Here is a 12,500-nt window from a genome sequence, read left to right as displayed (position 1 = left end):
ACACACAAGGCAAGGCAAGGCAAGTTTATTTATATAGCGCATTTCATACACAGGTGCATCTCAATGTGCTTCACAAAGTTAACAAATGTAAATGAAAGGAAACAGGGAAGAAAGAAGGAAATGAATTAGAGTCAAAAAGCATTTAAAAACATTAAGATAAAACATAAGGTAAAAATAATAATAAAATAAAATAAAATAAAACAAATTAAATAAAAAATAAAAATAATAAGAATAAGTAATTTAAGCTAGGGGAAAGCATCTGAGAACAGCTTTGTCTTGAGTCTAGATTTAAAGCTATCAATAGTGGGTGCATTTTTTATGTCATCTGGAAGCTGGTTCCAAAGCTTTGAAGCATAGAAGCTAAAGGCTGCCTCTCCACACTTTGTTTTGACTTTTGGAATCACCAGCAAATTCTTCTCCGTTGACCTTAGTGACCTAGTTGGTGCATACAGCTGAAACATATCCAGTAGATATGTGGGTCCCATTCCATTTAGTGATTTAAACACAAGTAGCATAGCCTTAAAATCAATTCTGTAGCTTACTGGGAGCCAATGCAGCGATCTTAAAATTGGAGTAATGTGGTCGAACTTCCTTGTCTTTGTAAGAACCCTTGCAGCTGCGTTTTGTACAAGTTGAAGCTGTTTAATGGTTTTATTGGGGAGGCCAGTAAAAAGACTGTTACAGTAATCAACTTTACTAGAAATAAAGGCATGTATTAGCTTCTCCAGATCATGTTTAGACATCAGGCCCCTAAATTTAGAGACGTTTTTTATGTGATAAAATGCAGACTTAGTAATAGCTTTCATGTGACTGTTGAAGTTTAGGTCACTGTCAATGAGGACCCCAAGATTTTTAACTGTTTCCCTTGCTTTCAGTCCCTTCGTTTCAAGGATAGTAGCAATCTTTTGTCTCTCCTCTCTTTTCCCAAATATAATTACTTCAGTTTTATCTGTGTTCAGCTGGAGGAAATTGTGAGACATCCATTTGTTAATTTGGTCCATGCAATGATAGAGTGATTCAAGGGGGGTATAGTCATTTGGGGACATAGATAAGTAGAGCTGGGTATCATCCGCATAGCTATGGTAATTTATGGAGTTATTCTCGATAATGTGTCCCAGTGGCAACATATACAGATTGAACAGTAGTGGTCCCAGAATGGAGCCCTGGGGGACCCCACAATCCAGAGACATTGGTGATGAAGTATGTCTTCCAATGGCGACAAAAAAACTTCTTTGTTGTAAGTACGATTTTAACCAGTCGATCACTATGCCCGTAAAGCCAACCCAGTGTTCCAGTCTATGTAGTAGTATAGAATGATTAACTGTATCGAAAGCAGCACTCAAATCAAGAAGTACCAAGACGGATGATTTGCCAGCATCAGAATTCAATCTTATGTCATTCATAACTTTAATAAGAGCTGTTTCAGTGCTGTGGTAGGCACGGAAACCTGATTGAAACTTATCAAAATAGCTATTAGACATTAGAAAAGCAGTTAATTGGTTAAAAACAATTTTCTCTATTATTTTACCCATGAATGGTAGATTGGATATGGGCCTATAGTTGTTTAGTACCAGTGCATCCAGGTTGTTCTTTTTCAGTAAGGGTTTCACAACTGCTTCTTTCAGACAGCCTGGGAATATGCCTGTTTGTAGTGAGGTGTTGATGATCTGAAGTACATCTGATGATATTACAGTTAAAGATCCCATGGCATGAAATTTTCACTCTGTGAGCTCTTTTGGCCTTAAAATGAGTCTCTATAGCCTCCTTAAGTCACCCCAGGGGCTAAAAATGTCGAAATGTGTTCACAGAGCACTACAGCATTTCCTCCATGCTTTGAAAAGAGCTAGTCTAATTGACGCAAAACTACGAGGCTCCTGGGATGACGTCATCCCAGGACGAGCTCATCTAAATTCCCCACGCCTTCTCTCCGCCACGCCCTCTGTCTCCACCCACTACCTGGATTACCCCACCCGCCTGGCCCCGAGCCCAATTCATTTGGAATAAACGCATACCATAAGACTGAAGAGATAAAGCAGTGGATGTTCTAAACGACTGAAGTGGAGGTCTGGGTCATTACCAAGTCTTGCCGGTCCATCAGCAAGAACTACCCAACACCAACAAGTAAGTCAATTAGTCCCTATTTTATGGATGCCATGCCAGTGTATTAGCTATCTATGATAAGCTTACATCAGCTGTATTGCATTTAGCCATGAAGCCTGCGCTGTGGTACAATACCAAAATCCATGATACTAAGTCATACTGATTTAATTGGGAAATTTGACACTTGTCGTTTGACCAAATATCTTGCATGTAGTGCATAAAGCACTAAAGCAAGACTGTTGTTAGCATGTTGGCAAGCATGGTCTGTGGTCAGACCATGGAGTCGGTTACATGGAACAGCGCGAGGAAATCAAATTCATAAATTGTAAGTCTTTGCTTCGATTTGACGACATCGTTTTTGCAAGCCTTGGTTTCGATTTGGTTACCCTATTTTTTAAATCCCGAGTCGCATTGCAAAGTTTAGTTCTGGCTGGGAAATGACTAGTTGATTTGATTTCCTCGCGCTGTTCCATGTAACCGACAAGTGTCTGACCACAGACCATGCTGGGGTACGCGATGTTCATGTGTCCGGTTTGAGTGTTTGCGCGGTAGCAAACGTTGGCTGGCTACCCTCGAGAGCCAACACTCAAACCGCGACACCCTCGTTGGCTTTGGAGGAGCACAGTTTTGAGCTGTCATTCGTAGCCATCGTCACGTCGCCAGTTTATCAAATGCTCGGATTTCGAATGAGATGTTTTCTCTCTGCGTCTCGTTGAGTTTACCAATGCCATCAGGGAGAATTGACATACAGAGGTGGTAGCATCTACAGAAACTGGCAGTTATGAATGTAAGCTTACAATCACGAACAGTGTTACATCAGTGGTACAGTGATTGCATGCAGACTCTCGCTGCTAGTAATATATTTTGTGGTATCAGTACTGCACATTCATTGACCCACTGCCCTCTTGCAACTTGTGAAATAACCCCATCATAATGTTATGCCATGGATTTCTCCTATTTCGTCTGTGTGTCCACTTGAAATTGTGAACAAAGCTAGGATATTAATGCAAACGTGTTGCTGTCTGTGAGGGACAAAAGAGTGAGTCTTCTAACTATGCAGAACATGCATGATGGGGGGGGTTGTGCATGTTGGTGCATTATGTATTTCTGAATCTCATTGAGTGTTGTTGTCTTCACAGGCCACCACCACATCAAGTGTGTACACGTTCAGAGATATGGGTCATGGATTCTGCCTGCCAGACAGACCGCATTGCCACCCAGACTACAGCCACACCAGTTATCCTTGAAGACATTGCCGCCCCAGTCATGGAGTAAATGTATGTTGCCTACTGTAGCTGCCACTTCCAATACTGTTGTGTAGCTTCAAAATGGTTACTTCCCTTTTCCCTTGTTGTGTAACATTATGTTATTACATTACATTTCGTTATTACATTACATTTCGCTTAGCTGACGCTTTCATTTTATTCAAAGCGACTTACAGTTATTATTTGTCAGGGTAATGGTTACAGTCCCTGGAGCAATGTGGGGTTAGGTGCCTTGCTCAAGGGCACTTCAGCCATGGGTGGAGATGTAGGGAGAGGTCAGGGGGGATTCGAACCTGCAACCCCCAGATTGAAAGACCAACTCTCTAACCACTAGGCCATGGCTATTGTCATTCCACAATATTGTTACAGGACAAAACATTAACTGTATCAGGGTATGGTGCAGTCATTGATTGGAATCAGAAATATGACAACACTATGACTATGTCTACTGAGCCACTTCAGAAATGACAGTGACGGCCATTGTAATACTTGGGGAAGATGACGGCATCTTATAGGCCTTCAACATTTTGTTTTACTGACAATTGTTTCCATGCCATTTCTGTCTGTTCTGACTCACTCACTCGTCTTGTATAGTTGGAGAGCCTTGTTGTGGATCATTGTTTTAAGCTGTGTGCAGTATTCTTCTAATGATTTAGCAATTCTCATCTACAGAAACTCCAGTCATGACAAGTAAAAGGAAGCAGAATGATGTTGCAAAGCTCAGCCCCACCACCAGACCTCAGAGCACCAGTCTTTTCATTCAGTCATCCTTAGAATTGCCACTAAGAATGTTGACTTTCACTTCATTAGAATGCTGCATGTGAGAAGATTGTTGTTCTTGAAAGTTGGTGCCTGAAATGTCATTATTTAGCAGGGCTTGTCCTGCTTTAAATGGCAAGAAACGTCTATCATCATAGTTCTTTCCACTATCTAAACTCCTGTCCTCCCTTCTGATGACATTGCAAAATACTGTATCTTTGATGATAGATGTTTAATTGCAATATCTCACAAAAGCACAATTCAAATGTCATATTCTCATTCGTAATCGGGATGGGGAAAAGTCCCCCAAAAGTTGTTGTGCCTAGGCTGAAAGCATAACAGGGAACCTGTGTTATTTTCTCCATGGATGGTGGGAATCAGGCCACAAGCACATGTGGTGGACATGAGTTTGGATAATGGAGTGGATCCCTTGACTAGGCCCCCTGAAAACACAATGTTTTCTGTGAATTTAATTTCTATATTTGCTTTACCAGAAAATGTATAATTTACACACACATGGGGTTTCGGATGATACTTGACTTGATGAAATTATAACTATTATGAACTATACAATTCATGGCAATTGTATAAAATGGCTTTTGCTGTATTTTGGAGCTCTTCAAATCCTTTCCAATGACTTATCAGTGGGACAGTGTTCACACATATTCTGTTGTACTTACAGGCTATCCACAATGGAAATACAAACCAACTACCGGCCCTACGGCTACCTGCAGGAGGTCTACCTTTCTTCAAAATCGCAAGACCAAGAAGGGATAGTGCATCAACCATCAAAAGCTTATGGCAACCTTTGTATTGGTAAGATTTCAAAAGAATTCATTTCAACTCATTTTGACATAACATTTTTACTGGTGTTACTTCAATATCACGTTAAATCCATAAAATAAGAGAATTAGAATTCAAAACAATGTCTTTTTTTCTGTATGTTTTTTTGTGTTAAGGTTATGTTCATGTCCTGGTGGACCTCATTCTGGACAAGGTCTTTGGGAACCCTGCGACACACTACGGCAATGTTGGCGTTGGTGCCGTTCACAGACGAGCCAGCCAGATAAAGAGGGGCCTTGTGTTGAGGTTCACGTGTACTGCAGTCTGAATCCCCGGTGTAGTGTCCTTCGTCATCAAGGAACTCAGCATGGATATGCAAGACAACACAGGAATCACTGTTGGACAAATACTTGAAGCGGCTGAAAAATAGAAAAGACAGTTGCAGAGATTGTTAGTGCCGATATTCTTTCACTACAATATTTGTCTTCCATAAATATCCCCATGTTCCTATGGAATACTCTTGATGCTGTCATAAATAAATATTCACACTGTCTTTACACTGTCTGCATAATTGAATTAACAGCATATGTGGGTGTGTGTGATCCTGAAATATATTATTGATTACGATTACACTTAACTTATCTGACACTTTCATTTATTCAAAGCGACGTACAGTACAACTATTACTTTTCAGGGTATTGGTTACAGTCCCAATGTGTGGTTAGGTGCCTTGCTAAAGGGTACTTCAGCCTGGACGGAGAGGTCAGGGGGGATTTGAATCAGCAACTCCTAGAATGAAAGACCAACTCTCTAACCACTAGGCCAGTGTCTCCCAACTTTTTTTGTCCTGCATACCCCCTAAGCAATTTTGTCACATGATGAGTACCCCTTCACTCATGCTCTATGTCTGTTCCTCTATCCCAGTGTGTCTACACTCCATACATTTGTTATTATTACATTTTTCCAAGTACCCCCTGAGGTGTGCTCGCGTACACCTAGTGGTACACGTACCCCTGGTTGGGAAACACTGCACTAGGCCACGGGTGCCCCCCGAGTAGTATAGGCCTACAAGTAGTTACTCACTATTACTTGTATAACTTGAAGCAAGTGTGAATCTTGGCTCTCCCAGCACATCTCCTATTCTACAAAGATTAGATATGGTAAATGTTTCATCTTATTCATAGGTCTCTCTTTTTGTGGGCATTGACCATTGTATCCGTTTCCACGCTAGCATGCAAACTTATTTCCAAAAAAATAATGCAGTTTTATGGTCGTGTTTGGTTCCTCGGGTAAACATAGGATGAGGCATACATTTCACAATGGAAAAACTTTGGTGGCAACTCATGGGTAAATGTAAGCTGGTAAAGGTAAGCTGGATCATTTCACTAATGCACACAAGCCAGAATACATGGAAAAGGGGACTATTTTCCACAGCAGACGTTAGCATTTTCCCCAAACAGACTGGTCAATAGTGTTTACAGCTACTGTAGTGGCGATCACATGCGGGATAAGCATCATCCGAAACGGAACGATGTTTGAAGGGTAAAGTTTAACAGTCTAGGCCTACTATAAGGCTCTGAAAATTGCCCGCCTCGTTCAATAATAACACATTGATTTTACAGGTATTGGTGTAGTTAGCATATCGTAACATGTTAGAAATTAAGGACGTAGGCATAATATCTACATAGTTCAACATAGAACTACTATCCATCCCATTGACAGTAAATATGTATCCATCCATTCCACACTGAGAAAGTTGCCGGGTTTAGATAATGTGGAGTCGCGATGCCAGTAACATGCACACACAGCAAATTAGGTTTTCTAGACTACTTATAGGCATACTGTATGCTAAATAAAAAAGAATGTTGTTTGTTTTTGATGTTCACTTGCGAGCAAGGACGTCTAGATGCAAAATATTGCTGCTATAATAATTACCAGCCAGTCACTGGCTACCAAAAGGGCTTTCGGACCTACCCAACAAATGAAATTCCAGACATAACATTTCAAACTCACCCTTCTGAGACGTCCTGCGCTGAAGTCCTTGAGCAGGTAGCTCCCTACGTGTTTCATCTTCGGGTCAAAAGCGTCAATTCATCCAGTTGCTTGTGCCGATGCGAAATGCTACAGCTACTAGTTAGCAGCTAACAAACAAACACACCCTCGTCGCCACCACCCACAGGAGCTTGGTCCCGCCCCCACTCATCCACGGGACACACCCCTCCCCTCCCTCCCACTCCCCCCTGCAAACTGACGCACTGGAGAAAGCACTGAAATGGGTCTTTCTCCAAAGACGCCAAAATAGCGCATTTCGGCTTTATTTTGAGAAAGCCTGCGGATATAACATCCTGACACCCCCCGAAAGCCAATACAAAGCACCACAGGACCATGCCATGGGATCTTTAAGATGGATTTGAAGAAGGCTGTTGGTAAAATATCTAAGTCAGATGTAGAGGAGCTAAGACTTTGTACCGTTCTATTAAGAATGTCCACATCAACTAAATGAAAATTTCTCATGAGGTTAGGATTTAACTTCACCATAGCAAGCTGGTCTGAATCTTGGGTCGGTTGCACATGTGTGAGTATGTTTGCACGTATTTTTTCAATCTTTCCTTTGAAAAAGGATGCGAACTCATTGCATTTGCTGACTGAGAGGAACTCAGAGGGCATTAGATTTGGGGGCCTTGCTAGCTTTTCCACAGTGCCAAACAGGACACGTGCATTATTAATATTTCTGTTAATTATGTCAGAGAAAAAAGATTGTCTAGCTTTAGAAATTTCTTGGTTGTATTTCGAGAGTGTGTGTTTATAGATTTGGTAGTGGACTTCAAGTTTGGATTTACGCCACTGTCTTTCAGCCCTCCTGCATTCTTGCTTTAGCAATATAACTGTGGGATTCTTTCTCCAAGGTGCTTTTTCACGTCCCACTGTTTTGATTTTTTCGGGGGCAATAACATCCATAATACGGGTCATCCTTGAATTAAAATTAACCATGAGATCATCTGCACTCTCTGAGGTTTGACTTTGGATCTCTGAAAGTGCTTGCTGAAAGAGTGAGGCTGTCTCACAGTTGATTATACGTTTTTTGACTGTAACAGATTCCCTTTGAACATGAGGGTACATAGAAACATCAGAAAAAATGCAGTAATGGTCAGAAAAGCCATAGTCTTTGACACTAGCACAAGCATTAAGGCCTTTTGTTATTATTAGGTCTAAAGTGTGACCTTGGTTGTGTGTTGGTCCTGTTACATGCTGTGTGAGGCTAAAAATGTCAATAAGACTTAAAAATTCCTTAGCATAGACATTCTCTAAGTCGTCCACGTAAAAATTAAAATCGCCTGCTATAAACAAGCTATCATAGTCCACACAAACATTCGACAACAGCTCACCAAATTCCTCTAAGAAGAGTGGTGCAGAAAGTCTTGGAGGTCTGTAAATAGTCAATAACAGTATGTCAGAAGAACATTTTAGAACTGCAACTAAGTATTCAAAAGATGAAAATTCACCTAGTGATGTCTTTTGACATTGAAACAGTGCCTTGAAAATAATTGCTATCCCCCCTCCCTGTTTATTCTGCCTTTCTGTACTAATGAAATTAAAGTGTGACGGAGTTGCTTCTATAAGTGTGATAGAGCTAGTGGATTTTTCCAGCCATGTTTCAGTTAAAAATAAAAAATCAAGGTTGTGGGTACAGATAAACTCATTGACAACAAAAGGCTTGTTCCTTAGAGATCTACTATTCTGTAAAGCTAATTTAGCATTGAGCATTGGAGGCATTTCCACTGTGGTAGTGAGTTTTTTTGGGACAAGTCTGAGATTTCCCATGCTTGCCGTCTTGGGGGAATGTATGCGTGTCCTCAAGAGACCTCGTTTTGTTGTTAGAACTGGAATAAGATTGTCCACGGGTCCCCTTATCTGCTTATTTTCAAAACAACTGTTACTATGTGGGTAGGGACCCAGTTGATATCAGACTGTGCTTTCAACCATGTCATCCTCACTGATACTACTGTACTCCAGAGCACAGACAGGTGGTTGTGGGGCCTTGCCTTTTTTGGGTGCAGTCATGGATGGAAGTATCCTTTTAGATTTTGGGGTAGAATGAGGTTGACCTTGAGAAATATCCGCATAGGAGGCTTGGTAGGAATGTCTGGGGGTAGAAAAGGTAGATCTGGCATAGGGGAGTAGTCTCGCCATAGTTTCTGGAAATCTCAGTCTGGGAGATGAAGATGGTGTTTTCGTCGTTCCGGGAAGGTTGTGATTCCATTGGTGATTGCATTTTGTCGCCGTTGCCAGGGCTTGCTGGTGGCTGCGTTTCGCCACATCTGGGGGGTGAGTTTGGTTTTGAGGAAACCACATTTCCTATTTCCTGTGTGGACAGTCGCTTTTTGGCAGACCTGGGAGGTGGAATTGGTGATGCCAATGGCATTTTGCCAGTCCGACAAGGAGGTGAACACTTGATCTCCGGCGAGCGGCTTGCTGCCAGTTTCTGTGACAGATCTTCCAGCTGTTCCGAAAGCTGGTTCAGTTTGTGGCGAGTTCTGTGTGTTCCGTTGTTTTCCACTTGAGCAGAGAGGGACTTGGCTACGTCATCTGTGTGTGTGCTTTCGCCAGTCTGTGGCTCAGTTTGCACACTTACAGGCACAGAGGGCTTGTTGAAATGCCCCTGTGTCTGAGTGGATACAGATACAGGCCGCTTATCAGCGCCCAAGGTCTCAATGCTGTAAACCAACTGGTCTGTCAGCACTTTGGCGCCGGTCCAACTCAATTCTGCACTGTTTTTTTTTAAAAGTACAGTGCGTCTCCAGAAACGGTCGAAATTGTCAACAAAGCTGATACCGTTGGATCTGCATGTCCTTGACAGCCATGTGTTTAAGCAATTTAATCTCGAAAACGCAAAGTCGCGATAGCATGGTGCTGGTATTGGCCCGCTGATGAAGAATGGAATTTTCAGATCTTTTAGAGTTGAAAATAAGTCATTAAAATCCTTTTTGACAGTTATTTGCTCTTTGAACAGATCCGCTGCCCCACAGTGAACAACAAGGCGATCAATAGATCTGTGGTCAGACACCAATTGTGGGATACTGTCCTTGGTCTCACGTACGGATGCATGGGGCAGACAGGACACTTTAAAAGTTCCATTTCCGATATTTTTCACACTCAGATCACCAACAACAAGTGTTGTAGGAGAGGCAGGCAGCTGCCGTCTAACTTTGTTCTTGTTATTCCAATGCGGTGTACGTTCAGTTTTTATTCTGGGAGCAACTGGTTCCACTTGTTCAAGGCACTCAAATCGATTTTGAAGTTTTATGGGCTGCCCTGAAAAAGTTGGTCTGGCAGCAGCAGACCGCACTGGTGTTGAAGTTAGTATTTTATCTCTGTTTTTGGGTCGAGCCCCTTTGCTTTCCCAATAGTGAGTAGGCCTACTCACATTTTGCTTTGCGAAGCTTTTGCCAGGTGTTTCGTCCAGCGTCACAAATGTCACATCAGCCGGTCGTTGGTCTGCTTTTGCATTTGCGGCACCTGTTTCAGGACTTCCTTCAGTCTTTGATAGGCGATCACCCAGTAAGGATTCCAGGGCAGAAATCCGTTGTTCCAGCAGTATCCATTTTTTGGACTGTCGTTGTCGCATTTTGTTATTGTTTCAGCTCGGCAATTGTTTTGACTTCTAGGTTCTCTTGTGAAAAACACTAATGTATGAATAAAATCCTCTGTTGTTCTTCTCTAAACTTGTTAAAAACTGTGTATATGGCAAATAAAATCCAAGATATAGTGTGAAAAAAAAAAAAAAAAAAAAAAAGTAAAGAAATTGAAGTTAGGCAGGAGCAAAGCAGAAAAGCGACCTACTCGCTTGAGTAGGAGGAGCAGACACACACACACACACACACACACACACACACGCACACGCACGCACATACACACACACACACACACACACACACACACACACACACACACACGTAAACACACACACACACAGAGTTTAGCTAAACATTGTGAAGCATAGAGAGTGTTAATTGTACTGAGATTACAGTGTGTGTTTTGTGTATGGATCGTCAGCTCTGTGTGTGTGTGTGTGTGTGTGTGTGTGTGTGTGTGTGTGTGTGTGTGTGTGTGTGTGTGTGTGTGTGTGTGTGTGTGTGTGTGTGTGTGTGTGTGTGTGTTAAGCCACACAAATGCGTGTGCTTGCGTGTGTGTATTTGCGTGTGTGTAAGTTATCTCATTCTCTGGGTCCTCATACACGCCCCTCCATTGTGAATCTTTTTGATCAGGCAGCACACAGGGCACCCTTAAGATGAGCGGCCGGACCCTGATACATTGAAGGACCCTGATATATGCCCTGGGGTTCCTTCCCCTATCCTACTTCCTGTCTTCCCTTGTGCTTGTGGCGTTGCTTGCAAGATGTCATTGATTTCATTTTGGGGTGATGGTGGCTCAGGTGGTAGAGGAGCTGTTCCCCCACCCAAAAGTTGCCGGTTCGAGCTAGGGATGCAAACGATTAATCGATTAATTGACTTTAATCGATCAATGGGTTAATCGATTAAAAGACATTAATCGCAATTAATCGACAATTCAATTGACAAGAGACCCAGGTGAAATGGGCATGTGAAGAGTGTGTGTGAAGAGGGGTGTGAATAGTGGGAATATTTAAATCACCTTTGGATTAAAGAATTGAAATAGAATTAATTTAAATGTGGTATTTTATCTCAATTTTTAATTAAAATGTTTAGATTTAGTAGTTTTTTTTTTCGAGAAACATTGAGATTTCGGGGGGAAAACGTTGCTTATCAATTAATCGTAAGTCGATCGATAAGGCTATCAACTAATGATTAATGAATTAATCGATAATTTGCATCCCTAGTTCGAGCCCCACTCTGCCTGACCCCATCGATGTGTCCTTGAGCAAGATACCTAACCCCATGTTGCTCCTGGTGGCAGGGTGGTACCCTGCGTGGCGGCCACTGCCACCGGCGTGTGAATGGGTGAATGTGAGGCATGCGCTTTGAGTGCTCGAAGGAGTGGAAAGGCGCTATATAAATGCAGTCCATTTACCATTTATTGATGACAGAATTCAACGAAGAGTGAGGCCACACACACAGGCGGAGGACGGTGGAGTTAAGGTAATGGACTGTACCCTATACCTGAAGTCACAACTGTCACAACCACTGGCTCGCTAGTGGCTGTAACATTAAGGGAGAACACACCGATTCGTACATTTTAACCAGAAGGTATTTCTCCCCAATCTGTTTCGTTTGTCACGGAGTGTGTGTCATGAATACATGAACGCATGTAGTAAATGCATATTTCCCCTTGTGGGATCAATAAACATAAGTCTAAGTCTAAAAAACACACACTCACGGAGTGTGTGTCATGAATACATGAACGCATGTAGTAAATGCATATTTCCCCTTGTGGGATCAATAAACATAAGTCTAAGTCTGAGTCTAAGTCTATTTAGCTGTGGCTCAAACAGCGAAGGCGACGTATCGTTACAGACAAGGACCCGGGTTCGATTCTGGCACGCAGTTGTTTCCTGATCTCTCTTTCCTGAGCAATTCTTGTTCTCTCTCGACAATCCTATGAAATAATTCAAGGCAC

The 12,500-nt window shown here is 42.1% G+C and overlaps 1 protein-coding gene and 1 long non-coding RNA gene across 2 annotated transcripts in view; both read left to right on the top strand.

Annotated features, from left to right (window-relative positions):
- Nucleotides 1-12,500, top strand: part of cmtm4 (CKLF-like MARVEL transmembrane domain containing 4) — a 63,926-nt gene that overhangs the window by 28,498 nt on the left and 22,928 nt on the right. The gene's annotated exons all lie outside the window — the stretch shown is intronic.
- On the top strand, nucleotides 2,012-5,182 carry LOC134438498 (uncharacterized). The gene is made up of 4 exons (XR_010032596.1): nucleotides 2,012-2,121; nucleotides 3,240-3,377; nucleotides 4,807-4,940; nucleotides 5,084-5,182. It is a non-coding gene; the product is annotated as an uncharacterized LOC134438498 (long non-coding RNA).

The sequence above is a fragment of the Engraulis encrasicolus genome, chromosome 22 (genome assembly GCF_034702125.1).
Source record: "Engraulis encrasicolus isolate BLACKSEA-1 chromosome 22, IST_EnEncr_1.0, whole genome shotgun sequence".
Taxonomy (NCBI): Eukaryota; Metazoa; Chordata; class Actinopteri; order Clupeiformes; family Engraulidae; genus Engraulis; species Engraulis encrasicolus.
The sequence above is the reverse complement of the archived record's forward strand: the minus strand, read 5'-3'. Positions and strand labels throughout refer to the sequence as shown.